The 16156-nt window shown below is 45.1% G+C and overlaps 1 long non-coding RNA gene across 3 annotated transcripts; it reads left to right on the forward strand.

Annotated features, from left to right (window-relative positions):
- Nucleotides 1–689: 689 nt before the first annotated feature.
- Nucleotides 690–12958, forward strand: LOC148223171 (uncharacterized). 3 transcript variants are annotated; one of them, XR_015804795.1, is made up of 4 exons: nt 690–882; nt 2653–2814; nt 5279–5364; nt 5485–12958. It is a non-coding gene; the product is annotated as an uncharacterized LOC148223171 (long non-coding RNA). The 3 variants fall into 3 exon arrangements; XR_015804796.1 differs by having other exon boundaries at nt 6867–12958; XR_015804797.1 differs by lacking the exon at nt 5279–5364 and having other exon boundaries at nt 6867–12958.
- Nucleotides 12959–16156: the final 3198 nt, after the last annotated feature.

The following is a 16156-nucleotide window of genomic DNA, read 5'->3' on the forward strand; positions in this document are numbered from 1 at the left end:
TAGGCAGTCTTCCTCTGAGTGGGAAAGAAGGGAAATTGGATTATCTTGCTAGCAGTTGGTGTTTTTCTGTCTGCAAGAACTTACAGATGAGAGGCCCCAGCTGGGAAGTTAAATTCAGCCCTCTGCAGAAAGCAATGTGTGTTTTCCTCATCTAAATAAAAGAGATTATCCCATTCAAGTTCTGGAAAGTTTTTTTTCCTGCTTTGGCTGTGTGCAGGGCAGGTGGGTAGAGAAGCAAAATTGCAGGATTTTAATTTCAGTTTGGTGGCTGCTGAAAATGTTGAGTATGTGTGGCCATGTGTTTGTAAACACAGATTACTCTTGGGATGTGACATCTGGCTTTCAAGGAGCTCCCACAGTAGGCAGAATCACAGGAGTACACACTTCAGTTCCCTCAGACAAATCTATTGTAGGACACTATCTTCCTGTTTACAGCACACTGACTAAGCTCAAAAAACCCCAAATGCAGTTGAAGCCCCTTAATAGAGAAAACCTGTTTAAATGGGCTGCTTTCTGGGAACAAATTGTTAAATAAAAAGAACACCGTGGCAATGGGAAAGTTTTCTGCGTTGCCAAGAGTTTCCATAAAAAGACTGTTTTATAGCGTTAACCCATTCCCTGTAGAAGCCAGAGCATACTGCAGAGGATCACATGGTGCCTGGGAAGCAGCAGCAGAGAGATGAAATACAGCAGCCAGAAAGGGCTCCCAGCCCTGTGCTTCCTCCCTGGGCAGCAGCTGAGCTGGGGTGGTGCCGTGGGGATTCCAGCTAAAATGCCAGACCAAGCAGCTTTTCCCCACACAACACCTTCCTAACAGAGGGCGATACCAGGAATGTTGAGCAAGCTCCCAGACACACAGGATGTACCAGGGAAGGAGCAAAGGTAAATATCAGATTTTTTTCCTCACAGAGAAAGACAGAGAAGAAAGGATTCTGCAAGAGAGCTATTATAGACAGAAGGGAACCAAGACAAAGTGCTGCTGTTGTTTTTCAGTACCAGGATGCCACACAGTAATTTTCCTAAAGCTCCAGCATCCTTATGCATCAACTGCAAAAACCCAGTAGCAGCATTTTGGGATGATTTGCACTGATTACTTGAGAATTCCTGAAGGGTTTTTGAGAGAGGTATTTTTTCCCCTTGCTCCTTCTGTGCAAACTGTAGGTCAGCCCTGGCATTCAGGAGAGCACTCTGGGCAGGCTGTGGTTGTGTTTTTGGAATCAGGGCTACTTACATAATTTTAAGCAATCCTGCTCCCCTTCCACTCCCCGTTGCCTCCTTGCCCATACCCTACACCACCAGCTATGCCAGCATGCTGTCTGTGTAGCACATGGTGAATGAGACCAGAGAACTCATCCAGATAAAAAACAGCTCTAGGAAAAAAAAAAATGTTTATTTTTCAGCTGGATTGGTTCCTGCCCTGGGTCACTGCACAGCAGGGAGACTCAGGGATGAGAGCAAGTGCTGAGGATGGATCTGTAAACTGTCAGTCAGTAAAGGTCCCCACCATCACCCCTTCTTTCTGCCCCTCTCTGTGGTGAATTAGACTTTATTTTACGTAGGGCCTTTCTTTCACCTCAAGTTTAGTTTTCGAACAGTTGCAGAGATGTGATTCAACCTACAACCTAGAGCTTGAGAGCCTTCTTATCTCACATAATAACCTTGGAGTGCCAGGCTACATCTCAGTGTGTGGTTTGCTGCAAGGATCCCCAGGATCCTAAAAACTTAAAAAATTTTGGGAGAGATTTGGACTATTTGGGCTTTAAAGGTCCCTTACACCCTAAACTGTTCTGTGGTTCTACCTCCTGCAAATAGATGTGTCTGTTTATGTGCCACCATCCAGCAGCACTGTGTGTAAATCCAGTCACAGGAACAATAGAGCTCTCTTATTAGCATGCTGTACAATCCATACATAGCTCTTTCTTTTTTTTGCTTTCTGGTCACAGGGATGCAGCAACTCTGCTCCCAGCTCTGGGATTAGTGACTTTTGGGCAGTGAGTGTAAGGGTGTGCTCCATTCTCCGCTGCAGGCGGAAAAACACGGCTCAAATCTCATGAGGCACCCTCTCACCAGGCTGCACGAGACTTGTCTGCCTTGTATTGCAAGTGGGCTACTTTTAGCACCAACTGCTTCAGTACCAAAAGGTGTCATGGAATTTTAATGGCCACAGATGGCCACAGCTTCTGTTTTATGTCTTATCTGAGCCCCCCACCCTCAAAGCACCACCACAGCAGCACCATGCTCCTCTTGGGACAGGCTGGGGAGAGAGTGGACTCAGGTGGGTGAGAGCTGCCAGCTCAACACCTCTGCTGCCTGCAGCTCAGCCTGGATTTTCCTTTCCTAATACAGAAACTGTTGGCTGTATGCAAATATGATGGAGCTGGGCAACAGAAAACTGTAGGTGAATTTAAAATAAAATAGTTTCTATCCATCTCCTCGAAAACATTCCAAAGCCATGTCCTCAGGGTCTTTGAGGCACATTTTAGCTGGAACACCTTCTTTTTGTACTGGATGATTAGATTCCCACTTTTTTCCATAGGCAAAGGAAACATGCCCAGATACAGTTCATAGCAACTGTGCAAATTCATTTTAAGTTGTGGCCAGATGTTGGCAAGAAGAGACTGAAGAAAAGCTCATACTATTTTCTCATTTAAGTATATAGGAAAATGGATCCTCCTATCCAGCTGTGAGCTTTTCCAGAATACACCCCAGAGTGCAGCTGATGGATGTGCCTCCCACAGCCCATAGGGTTTGATGCTGTTCCAGACATGCTTCATGGGGAGTATTCCATTCAAAATAATTATCAACTTGAATAGAGTAAGTAACCAATCTATGCAAAACTTACTTTGTCCACTGCTTGGGAAAAGATTACAAAGCACATTTGGCTATTGTGTGCATGCTTGTAAATTTTAAAGTCCCGGGTGAGATCTCTGTATCTGGAGAGCATCAGAAGATCTTGAGAGCACTAAGGAAATGTGGAACCCAAATCTTTCTACTTCTTCCTCCCAAAGGAGTCCCAGACTGTATTCTGCAAAAGTCACCACAACTTCAGTAACTCCTAATAAATCTTACACTAACTTTAGATTTGGAGAACCCACACAGGAAAAACCTGCTCTCAAACTCACATCTCCCATCTTGGTTACATTAATTTCTCCTTGCTGTCCTTCCCTGACACCATAACCAGACAGAGCAGTGTGGTGCAGACCTGACTCACACAGCATTGCCACCGTGTTGCTCCCAGTCCCTCCATTGTGGCACCCTTTCCACCACACCACGTAGCAGGGTCTTCAGGCTCTTCACTAATCCTGCTCTCTTTTGTTCTCCCAAGAGATCTTCTGTTCCACTGCCAGTGGGATGCAGCTATCCACTTCACTCCTCTAGTGCTAGTTGCTTATTTTCCTTATTGGTCTTGGACTTCCAGCCACTGTGTTCTTGTTTCCAGCTGCAACTCCTTCCCTCAGCACAGGCCTGCCTTGGAAGGTCTGCACAACACCACCTCAGTTACACCCTTCCTGGATACCAGTATCCTTTGCAGTGACTGTAACAATCTGCCTGAATTAGTCCCAGGCTTCTGTACTTCACTTTGCCAGAGGTTTTCCTTAAAAGAATTGGAACAATGGCTTTTGAGGTGTATCTCAGTTTTAAAGACCCTGAAGGCAAATGAGAGAGACAACAACCTATGTGTAGTTTCAGCCCACAACAGACTCCTTGAAGACACAGTAAGCTGGAAAAGTCCCCACTGTGCTGTGAACATGCTGCCAGCTGAGGTGCAAGTACACGTGGTTGAGGTCTGCAGTCTGGGCCACAAAGTTTCGAGACCTAGGCTGCGGTTTGATTATAAAATAAATCTGATTCTGTGGTTCCCAGTATTGATCAAAAATGCCACAGCCATGAGACATGAAATATGGATCTAGCACTCCACCAAATTAAACACATTTAGAAAGTTTAGACAAGTCAGTTTTTTCATGCCAAAGTGTTGGAGTAGACCAGTTCCTACACCACACTACTGTTCTGCCAAATCAGCTATAAATTGTCTACCACAAGTAGCCCAAAGCTGACATAACAGCATAAAGTTGCATAAATTCTGTGTTGTGTACTCAGACTAGTTTCACAGAAATGCACTTGTGTGCATGGGATTCACCCAGGTTAACTGGGGACTGCTGGGTGATCTGTCAGAGCCCAGATCCACAGCTCTGGTAAAACTTTAGTCTTTAGAGCATTGGGGGGTTATTTCTTGCAGGACAAGGTATGATTTTCAGTGTTTGCAGCTGCATAGTTAATCCTGCTGCAAAAGCTGATGCAAAGAGGTTTGTGTGAAGTGTAGACAAGTTTGAGACTCCAGTAAGGATACTGGAGATGGCAGCTGTTAATGCTGTGGAACCTCTTTCTGAGATGAAAACTCTTTGCAGGCAGACTGGCTGCTGTAAAGCACATAGCATACTGTGAGTGAAACTGTATGGCCTGCAACAAGAATATTGGGAACCAGTCACAAACACAGGCAAAGCTGAGAGTAAATAAGCCCTGTGCCAGGAAACAAGCACAAGCAGCAGCAAAGGATGTGTTTTAAGTGTGGGAAGGTGAGTGGGAGGAGGTGCCCGAAGCAAGGGATGCTGGGGTGGGCAGGGATAGCCAGAGGAAATGGGGCAGCCAGCAGAATGGGCACTCAACTAGGATGGGATACCCAGGAATATGGGGCTCCAGGGTAGGATTGAGCACTCAGAAGGTGTGGGGCTGCCCAGAGGGGATGGAGTGCCCCTTCTCCATCCTCCTGCAGCCTGGGAGAGGGCTGCAGAGCTGCAGAGACAGAACTTAGGTCAGCAGGGAAAGGAAGGGGTTAACCGGATTCGGATACCCCCCTCTCTGTTGAAGTCATTGATTCATTTTCTCTGTTCCTATTTCTTTCTCTCACTTTCTTCTTCTCTCTCTTGCAGACTGATTAAAAACTCTTTGAGTTTGAAGGTTTTTGTGTCAAAACAGCTCAGATGCCAGCTGGGTGCCAAGCAGTGAATATTCATGGTATTTAAATGTGACAGTGCGGTGGGGGCTAAAGGACGGGCTAGTTAGCTCTTTTTAGATGGAGATTAGTTGCCTCTTTGCTCCTAATCACCACTGTTGTTGAAATATTACAGCTTCTGTTACAACTATTAATGTCCTAAATGAAGAACAGGCTCCTCTGAATAACATCAAACACAAAATGGTCACTTCCAATTTTAGCCTGTTTCTTTCCTCTTTGCTAATGTGTGTTTTCATTTCTGTCTGGGGACCTGTCTTGGTACCATAGGGTTCAGCTTCAATTCCTGCACAGTAGGAGCTAGCGCGGCCCGAGGGAGCTGCTAAAAACCAAGGAGCATTCACGTCTCCAGAGAGGTCAGTATCTGGCCAGAGGCTGCTGTTTAGCTCATGAGGATGGTGGCTGCTTGGAGTTGGGAATGGGTACCAGCTCCAGGTCAATCCTCATGGGTAGGCATTCAGAATCTGTTACTCCAGGTGAAGCCCCTGTTCTCTGCACAAGATGGAGGAAAGTTATTTTCCTGCACCAAACAAGAGTCCAGGGAAATGTGAGCAGAGGCCCACCACTGGAGTGGTGTGCAGGAGGGCACAGTGCTGTATTGCTCTGGGGGCTGCTGTTTGCCAGGCTCAAAATGAAACCCACAGCCCTAGCTTCCACCAGGAGCATTGTAAATGGTGAGGTAAGCCAACAGGCTCTTATTTGAGCTTTGCTCAGATAAAACTCCCACTGAAGTCAGAGGCTGGATAAAATCTGTGACAGGGTGGTGTGAGTTGGTCCTTTCATGGCAATATCTGGAGGGAAGCCTGATGGAAAATACTTTGCAGCAAAAGCTGCCCAGATGTCCAGTGCATGTTTGGCCATTTGGAACCTCTCTGCATTCATCCCCAAGAACTGCCTGCCGTTATCCGAGAGCATGCCTGGCAGTGTGACGAAGAGGAGGGAAAACCCATGTGTGGTCCTTAGGCTCTGGCAAGAAATAGCAGAGCAGAACACCAGGCTATTGATTTCATGTTTGCTTTAAAAACAACCTAAGTGCATTCCTGGAGCAAGGCTGGTCTGGAAGCCTAAATAAAATAATATTCTTCAGCCTTGAAAACTGACACTAGACTTCAATGGGTGCTTTAAAGTCCTGCCCCCAGACTAAGACCTGCACATTTCCTAAGCTCTTGTCTACACACAAAAATGGTGCTACTTTAACTAGATCAGTGTAGCTAAAGAAACACATCTCTCCTCTCTTCCATCCCTTTCTCTTCCATGCGTGAAAACTATTAAAAAGCATCCTTATTTGACAAAACCTTCCTTATTAGAGGGAAATATCTTTTTACTAATGCAAGACTCATTAGTGTCAGCACATCTAAGTATGACTAGAGATAGCATTACTGTTTTGGTAGCAAAAAAATCACATCCATAAACAGTATGCTTAGTCTGTCTCAGAAGGGATGCACAGAGCAAGCCTATAGAAAAAGGCAGGCAGAACAGATCTAATGCATCTTCCTGATGAGAAGGCTTATGTCGTGCTCTCCACAAAGTGCAAATGATCCCAACTGAGATAGTCAGGGACTTCTCAGACTCTCATGAGTCTGTGCAGTATGTGGATAAAACGTGTGCACAGTATTTATAATGTACAGGCAACACCACAGAACTCAGACCTTCCACAGCATAAGCAGATCAACAGAAACTGCATGTTAGCTAAGCTCACTAGAAAACAAACAAGAATTCCCCTAACAACCAAACAGAGGCCACAATGCATTCAGAGAGACAAAAAATAGATTTGCACTCTGGTCTGTCAGAAATGCTAATTTCCATAGATGGTATCAGAAATATGTGGACCTGACCCTTTGAAATTCTTTCCTCACAGGAAAATTGCATTGGCTACCACTGGGCTCCTGAAGAAAATGAAAAAAAATGTATATGATATAATATATTCCCTTCTTGCAACATCAAGACTATGGATTTCAACAAATTGCATTTGATAGTCAAGATACTTTTGAGCAATGCAGTTGCACAGGAAAACCAATACAATTTCTCAAATTTCTGCCTTTGTAAAGGCAGACTGGTAATAATAAGAAGAATCATCATCAAACTTCTAACTTTTGCCTTCACGCTCTCAGGACTTTCCTGCATCAACCCTATTCCCACTCCAACTGAACAACTTTCAGATTTCTAAATGCTGTACTTCAAGCTTCACCAGTTCTGATATCCTCAGTAATAATATCAAAGCTTCAGGTGCCTTATCCATTGAAGTTAGGATGACCTAAATAGCATTAGATTTTCCCTTCAGCAGTGGTTGTTTCATACTTTTTAAGTAAATCAGATGATACTTGGTACATACTCCTGGTAGAAGTAAAAACTAAAGACAGATGGATGTGGCTCCCAATAGGCAGCAATTTGAAAACATGGCACCAAATACATCAACAGTCCCAGTCTGTTCATTGACATATCAGAGTGCTTCTTGCCTTCCTCAGATAATTTTCTTCAAAAGCGTTCAGCCCCCCTGAAAAATTTTGAGCTCCAAAGTGTTGGAAATGGAAATATCTACAATGCAGCCATAACTGAGGCCGTGAAAGTGGCATAGTAGTACAGTCAGAAATGCAAAAATCCTCCGAATGCACTAATGGTGGTGAAAATAAATGTACAGGCACTGTTTGTCAGGAAAAGTGAAGGTACTGGCAACCTGGCAAAGTTCTTCTGGAACAGCTCCTTCGTGCTGCAGGGTTGGAAGCCCCATGCTCAGAAGCTGGGCAGCATCACAGAGCTGCGGGTGTCCAAAGCTCCCTGTTCCCAAGAGGAGCAGTGCTCAGAGCTGGTTAGCTAAACTGCAACAGGACAGGAAAATGGGGGAGCAGTTCCCTAAGTCAGAAGCAGACTTGTAAAACATCTGTCACTTTCCACTATTCCCACTTGTTAGTCAGGAACCTGAAACAAAATGAGAACCTACAAGGTCAGGGCATGCACTATGAAAATCCTAAAAACTTTCCTTTCTGACACCAGTGATCATGGAGAAAAAACCATCTAACTCTGATCAACTGTCTGACCCCCTGCAACCTCACAGGAAAAAAGGACGCAGAGCAGTAGGCACTACTCCTCTTGGTTGCAAATGTCTGAAGGCATCCTCTTTCCTTCATAATTCTGTTGTTCTCTTAATCGAGGGTTGCTGATGCTGTTAATGAGTATTGATTTCTCAGCTACAGATTGTGAGCAAAACAAACTGAACATGTATATCCACATCTTTCTTTCACTACAGCCGTGTAATCTCCTCTCTCCCCACTTTCTAGCTCACTCAAACCATCAGTTGCCTTCTTTGCTTCTTTACAAATCTCATCTTCCCTCTATCCACTCCATCTGTCCTTCTTCAAGACTTCAACTGCTGACCCCATGCCCTGTTCAGTGCCTTCCCCTTCCTGCTCCCTGGCTCCCTTTGTGTCCTTTCAGCAATTGTCTTTATCATGCTGATCTCCCCTCCTCAGCACAGTGCTACAAAGCCTTCCCCAGCTCCTCCAGGGGCACCACTCTAAAACAATCCCTTCTCATCAGCAGGATCTCTATCATATGACTCTTGAGTGTTTGTTTCACCTGCCTGAATTGATAGGTGCAGACCAGTGTCCAGATCTGATTTATGGGAAGATTTATAACGAGGATTTTAATTTTTATAATGTGCATGGCTGTCCATTACAATGGACCTTCACAATAATGAAGTTGCCTCAGGTCCCCACTGTCTCCTGGTGGTCCAGACAGCCCAGCTAACAGAGCCTTTCCTGTTCTGTTTGCCTAGGAGGTAGATGACTTTTCTTTCTGCTCTGAAGCTGGCTTCAGACTGGGTACTTGCCCTGCACACTCCAAGCCCACCAGGCTGTTGGCTGAAGCAAAACCGAGTTTAGCTGTGAGGACTCACAGACATCCCTGAGCTCATGGTGCTCCTGCACTGAGCAACCTGCAAATGGACTCTGAGGAATACCTCTAGATTCATCTCGTTAAGTCCTCTCTCTGAGACCATCTCCTTTCTTTTTACTTCCAGAAGTAAAAAAACCACTTGGCTGACTGTTAACAACTGCTGGACAACTTTAACATGGGACTGATGCAAGTTAAAGCATGGGCTGAGGGCACATGATACAGAAAAGTTTCCCGTGAGAAAAGCTGGAAATAATCCATCTCCTCCTAAGTGAAAACTGACGGAGAATAGGTGGTAAAAGTACAAGCACCTCTCTCCTTTACCCACAGCTCAAAGCATCCAATTGCCTGCATTCCTGCTAATCCTGGCATCATGCCTTCTCCAGGTACATCTCTAATGTCCCTGCTTCCAAGAATGTTGCTCCAAAGCGACCTACTGTTCATGCACTCACTTTTAGAAATATTTTCATGAGAAATCAGAGAATAGAGGCTACATGAATTAATATTTCCAAGCATTCACCCCTCACCATATTTGAATTTTCTTGCCTTAATCATTCCTTTTGGCTGTCTGGCACATATCTTGGCACAACACAGACTGGAGAAGGCAGAGGTGAATCTTCCCTCACTCACAGCTCACCTGAGAGGCTCAAACGACTTTTCTGTACCAGAGTACATAAGATCAGCACTTCTGTCTAGTCCATTCACCAGAACAAACAAGGGTATGTCTCACACCCAAAAGCCCACTTGGCTGTCTGTGGCAGAAGGCACAACAGTGACAGAGGTGACAGACCTCCCTGGTAGCTGCTTGTTTGCTGACTCTGCTAGTGTCTGTCTGCTCTTCCCTGTGCATGGACCCTCAAGCCTGGCCCTTCCCACCAATTCAATGTCCAGCTCCATTTTCCAGGCTCTATTTTCATTTTTCTCTTGCTCTTAATTTCTTTCTGTTAATCAGGACACTGTTTGGTTACTTTATAAACTTACTATTTCATTTTTTTAGCAGAGCTTCTATCCTGTTATGGATTTGTTCAATAAAATTACCTGCATTTGCAGAAGAGCCAGTTAACTTCTCAAGGCACTGCCTCACTACAGATCTGTCAAGCAACATCAAGCAAAAGCAGGAAACTAAATACAGGGTCTGGATTCCTTTCACAAAACCAAGGGCTGGCTTTTCTCCAGGGAATGCAGTGTCTCCACATGTCCCTTCTGCCACTTGGACCTATAGTCGGGCTCTGCAGGCAGGAGCTCTGAGTGAAGAAGCCCTGCTAGCAGAGGGTTAGTAATGGCACAGTCCCTTAAAGCAGACCCAGCTTCAGGATCTAAACCCTGGACAGGATTAATTACCCAGCAAGCAGCTTGTTAGAAGCTGTGTTGGCACACAGATAAGGGGAACTGTAATGGAATCTGCCAATTAACCAGCCGATGGTGCTGAACTAAATGTGACCCCATCGTTAATTGTGGTTGTTTCTCAGCAGTTTTCTCATCACATTGGGTGCTCAGGAGAGGGGAGAGAAAGAGGGCTTATCCAGGTGCTTAATTTATTTCTGCTCACAAACAGGAATCATGGGATATAAACTTCATGACAATTACATGGCAGAGCTTTAAATCTTATTACATTTACTCTTCCTGAAAGAGAGGGGAGATAAAAGTCTTGGAAAAGCAGAAAAGAAGGACTCCTCACACTTTTCAGCAGAGTAAACAGCTGTCCAATATAATGAAGCCTTCTTAAAGTAGTTTACCTGAAGGTAAATATTCTGTGTGAGTGGTGTGTGTGAGAGGAATTCCTCTCCCTCTATCTTCCACATGGCCTGTGGCCCATCTGCACTGTGCGGAACAGAGCCGGTGCTCTCAAAGAAAGCTGACATGAAAAGCTCAGGATGGCCTCGAGCTACAGCTGTGGATCTGGCTCCAGACTTCCCCTCAGTTCAGAGGTGTTTGAATCTCAGCCCCTTGCAGAGCTTTTGAGCAAGATGGAAGATCCAGGAATGAGTTTCCTTAAAAGTTCAAGAGGGTTCAAGAGGTTTTGCTTTAAATCCATCTCTAGGGATGACCTAAAGCAGTCAGTGATGCAGAACAAAGGTCTGTCTTCTTGTGGCTGCTTCCCTAAAGGAAATGCTTGGACAATTCTTTGTTTGGAATTAATCTCACATGCTCCTGAACAGCTAACTCCTCCCTGGACTAGGACTGTATTGAAAGAGTGTCAGTCACAAGAACTAGTACATTAACTGCTAAGTGTGGCTTTGCTTCCTGGAGGATGCGGAGTCTGCACTGATCTAGCCACAGCCAGACCCCTACCACAGCCTCTGCCATATCTACCTTGGACTTTAAGTCCATCTTCTTCTGTATCCTGTCCAGCAGTAGATAAGGTGGCATTTTAGGGCAAAACATGGGAGAGGAACAGGATGGAAATTCTCCCAGTTTCTTGCAATATAGAGCAAAGAATCTCCTTGAGCTGGAGGTTGCATCCGCATCTCAGTTTCGCATCCCTATTTAACTATTCTCACAACTTCTCCAAGCCCTTTGAACTCATTTATTAACATGTCACTGACTTGTGTCCTGTAGTAACCAGTTCCAGGTTTGGCCATGCATTGATTCTTTTCTCTTTCCTTTAAACTTTTGTATGATAACTTTGTTCCTTGTCCCCTAGGTTCCATGCTGTGATAAACAGTGAATGATAATTCCTTACTCACATCTCCGTGCATACTATGACTTGACCAGTCTCCAGTGTAGCCCCCTCAGCTGTCACTTTTTCAAGCTGACGGGCTTGATTACTGTCCCTTCATAAGGGAGTAATTTCATACCTGTTGTCTCAATGTATGTCCCTCCTGACCAACAGCTCTTCAAAATTTCACCCTGTGGCTGCTCCCAGCTCTGCCCCTGCCTCTCACTCCCAGCCAAAGCCCTCTGTCACCTTGCAGGACTCCTGCCAGCACTGCCACACTTTTTCTCATTTCATTACATCCTCTCTCAGGGAGCAACTGCAGGCAGCATTCAAGACACATACGTACCATGGATTTATACAGCAGTATAATGATGTTTTCTGTTTTGCTGCCAGTTCCTTTCCCGGCTGTTCCCTCCTCCCACCTCCAGTTTGACTGATGCTGCACAGTTTTCCTCCCCAGGATGCCTCCAAATCTCCCTTCTGGGTGGTAATAGCTAATGCGTACTCATCCACTTATCATTGTTTTTCCCCACATTACTTCTACATACATCAACATGGAATTTCATCTGCCATCCTATCACCCACTCACTCTGTATCCTGCAGCTCTTTGTTCATTACAGCTTATTACAGCAATCTCATGGAAAAACAAGCTCATTACGGTTGAGAAACTCACGCCTTATTCCACTGACTGAGGGGCTGCCTGTGTTGGAGGTGGTGCTGACTGCTTGAATTTCTTCCCAGCTATTAACAGAGGGCCCAGTGTGCACTCCCATCCCCTACCCAGAGGGGTAGGACTGATTGAGGCTCCTTCATCAGCCAAAAGGGCAAAGGATCACATGCACAACAAACCATTATTTCCCTACTGCTGGCAACTCTCTCCCTACAGACTCTAATGGCAGTCACCTACCCACATTCTCCTTCAATGCTACCCTTTCCCAGCACCACAGATTCTCAATAGAGGGAGAGAGATCAGCTGAAGCAAGACCCTTCCCAGCACAGCCCAAACCTGCACATTAAGGATCCACATGGAGCAAGGAGAAAGGAGGTGCTTTGGGCAAGGCTATCAATATTTCTCATAACAGAGAGGTAAACAACAGCAGGAAAACCCAAACCTTTACTGCAGCAGCTACTTGGACCCATTAAAATGGAAGAGATCAGGGCCAAGGATGTTTTCTCCAGCTGTGTATGCCATGAAAAAGCACTTCCTCACCGTTTTCCCAGAGACTTGTCTGTGGGGTAACCAGGGGAGAAGTGACCTCCTATTACTGTCAGTTATGTTTTATAATTTTATGCCAGTATTTCCGGTTATAGCCTCTTATAGCCACCCAAACTATTCCCCTACGTTGTGGAGCTCACACCTGGCAAGCCATGGACATATATAATTAAATTTTTCAGGCTCCTTATCTGTGTTGCCTTTTTTTGTCATTTTCCTCACCAATCAGCCTCTCCAGTCCTACAGTACTACATCTCAGTGCTCCTCCCTGTATCCTCATGGATTTATCTATACCTTTCTACTGTGATATAGCTTCTACTGTGACACAGCCCAGGACTGAAAGCAGTATATTTTGTTTGAGATGTCATCAGGCACTGAGAGGAACCAGTGCCTCCCTCGGCTGTGGTTTGATGCCTTTCTATGTGTAGATAAGAATCTCGCTAGCTACTTCTTTTTTTTTCCTACCATAACACACTGTAGAATCACATGATTCAATTTTCTGTCTACTATCACCCTCACATCTCTTTTAGCAAAACAGCTTTTCAAGCCCCTCTTCCAGTAAATCACTCTGGACCTAAATGAATTGCACCAGTTAAAGATTTGCCCTTTTTTTTGGCACAAGTCTTTTTGAGGCTAACCACCTTCTTCATTCCAGGTCAAATCTCACTCCACTTCTTGCTCCAATTGCTGTTGCTGGGGCATTTTTCTCAAGGGAACAGTCGTAACTCCCTACTCTGATATCACTTGAGCATTTCCACCCACAGAGCCCAAGAGATGACTGAGTACCAAGCACCCCTAGAAACTTTTCCCCCTAGAATATTGCATTTCATTTCCATCTGTTTATACACTGTCTGTACATGGTATGCTGCCACCCAGCAATCCTGGTATGAGAATTGCTTTCCAGAATGACTGGAAATGTGTAGTTCAAACAAAGCTGTACCTGACTTTCCACTTCTCCATTTCTGGTTTCAGTGGTGGCCATGCCAATGTGGAGACAGATGCTGTAAGTGTCACAGCTCTATAAGAGCTGCTCCACAGCCCATGTCTCCGTCTCCACAGCCCTTCGTCACAAGCCTTCCAGGTTTCAGGTTTCATCCAGTCCTATAAAACAGGGCTAGTCCCACAAAGCCCTTCCAGAACTAGCTCTGCAGTGCACATGCTTTTTCGCCAGATGTCCAAAATATTGCACAAGAGTTGCCAGGATTTAGACCCAGATAACATGATGATCTCAGCCTACATCTCCTTACCAGCAGTGGGAGGCTTCAGGGAAGTGGTAGACTTGTCTCATTGTGTTGTTGACTGGCTTCTTGTTGCCATGAAACCCTGAGATTAGCTCAGTCGATTAGAGCATAGTGCTAATAACATCATGGTCAGTGCTTGATCCTCACAAGGGCAATTCACTTAAGAGTTGGACTTGATGATCCTTGTGAGTCCCTTCCAGAATATTCTGTGGAAGGATGGGATGTTAAAAGGGTTTTTTACTTGCTCTTTAGAGGACTGGCTTTCACAGATGAAGTGAAGAGTTTGGTAGAGCCTCCTTGCCACACAATACAATAATCAGATGGAGAGCTGGCTGCAGTGTGAAAGAGTAATGGGGGATGACAGAAGGGACAAGTATTTAATCACCTTCTTACCATGCTTGCCCTGTGAAAGAGAATCCTTCCCAGCTAATTCAGCAACCAAAAATATGTTATCCCCTCTATATCAAAGAAACACCCCATCCTGTTCACACAAGCTCCAAAATTTTGTGCTCATATTGCAAAACAGCTGCTGCAGATGTAACAAAGTATATTGGTTCTGGGACAGGCAGAGAAGTTAGAAGAATCAGCTACCTGTGGTGCTGGTAGGGCAGGGCTGAGACACCTGACAGGGTGGCTGCAGGCTCCTCCTCCTGAAAATGAAGATTGAATTTACCAGTGGTCGTGGCTTGTGTGGCTCCTGGGGAGAGTGTCACCTGGCTTTGTAATGAAAGACCTAAGGTAGGCAAAATTAATCCCTCCAGATCTACTCTTTGTATTTTCAGAGTGGCTATGTTTAAAAGCAAGTAAAGAAATTGATACACGTTGGTTTGAAATGCTAAGTCTGACTCTGTGAACAACTTAATCCAAAGTAAGGCAGCACAAGTGGGGAAAAAGGTACCTTTACACATTCATACATTTCCCGATCAGTTTTTAGGGTGCCAGGAGTTTTCTTAGTCTTTGCTGAGAGCTAGGGCCAGCAGGAACTGATGACACTCATTCTTGGGCTGCCGAAGTCCCTGTGTGAGCTGTCATAAACTAAGCAGCACCTTAGCTGTACTTGCTGGTAACTTCCAAAGCAAGTCAGCTGTATGGGTTTACCAAGGAATTCCAGAGATTCCTGTTTATATTCCTGTTTATCATTCAAATCACCTTAACAACAATTAGCACAGATAAGACAGGTAGTGTGGGACAACAAATTTCCTCTATAGATTTCCTTTATCTTCTGCAGAAGGTCTGTGAGACTTTCACACCTCAGTCTACCTCCTTAGTCTGTTCTCAATATCCATAGAAAGACAGTGCACAGTGTTTCTGCTCTTTACAGCAGCTGGGGGAAGGCTGCAGTCTGTGCCATGAAGTTGGCAAGATCCAGACTCCCACTTGGACTATGGCTCTGTGGCTGTACAGGAAAGCAGGCCCAGCTGGAGGGAGCCCAGTGCCAGTTCAGTGTGAAGCACTATATACCAGAAACACCTGGGATGTCACTTGCCAGCTCGAATTTACTTAAAAAATAAAAAAAAACCAACCAAAAACGAAGAAAGAAAAAAAAAAAGAAAAAAAAAAGAGGGAATTTTGTCCCTGTAGACTTGATGCTGGATCAGGTACTACACTATTTCCCAAACCTCCTCCTCCTTCCCTGCAGCTAACAGAGGCCAGTACCATGTGCTATGCAATTTAACTACCTAGGCAGAAAATCATTTGGGCTCCCTCCTGATGCAGACGAAAGTCGTGCAGCCTCGGGAGGCATTACCGAAGGTACAGCCATGCTCTTAAACTAAGCACCTGCATGCTGTGCAGCTGCGCCGGGCGGCTCCTTCCCCGTGCTCCCTAATGTCCCCAACATGTGTGATTGCTTGGTAGAAATGAAGGGCTTCATCCCCTTCACGATCTGGCTCCTGCCCCCAGGGGCTTAGCAGAACATATTTTAAAAACCCTCCTGGGAGCTCACTCAAGCTCTCTGTTTACACAGCAGATTGGTGGCTTCTCGTTTGAAGTCAGGATTTAAGCTGTTCTTTCTAATTACAGAGAGACTCTGAAACCTGAGAGATCTCTGCTGGTGAAGACTAAGCACAGAGGAAAAAACAAAACCAGTTGCATAGGCAGAACAATGCCACATCCAAACCCTAGAGTTTGCTATAAACAGAAGGCCC

This window comes from Sturnus vulgaris, chromosome 7, assembly GCF_052056855.1.
Source record: "Sturnus vulgaris isolate bStuVul1 chromosome 7, bStuVul1.hap1, whole genome shotgun sequence".
Lineage (NCBI taxonomy): Eukaryota > Metazoa > Chordata > Aves > Passeriformes > Sturnidae > Sturnus > Sturnus vulgaris.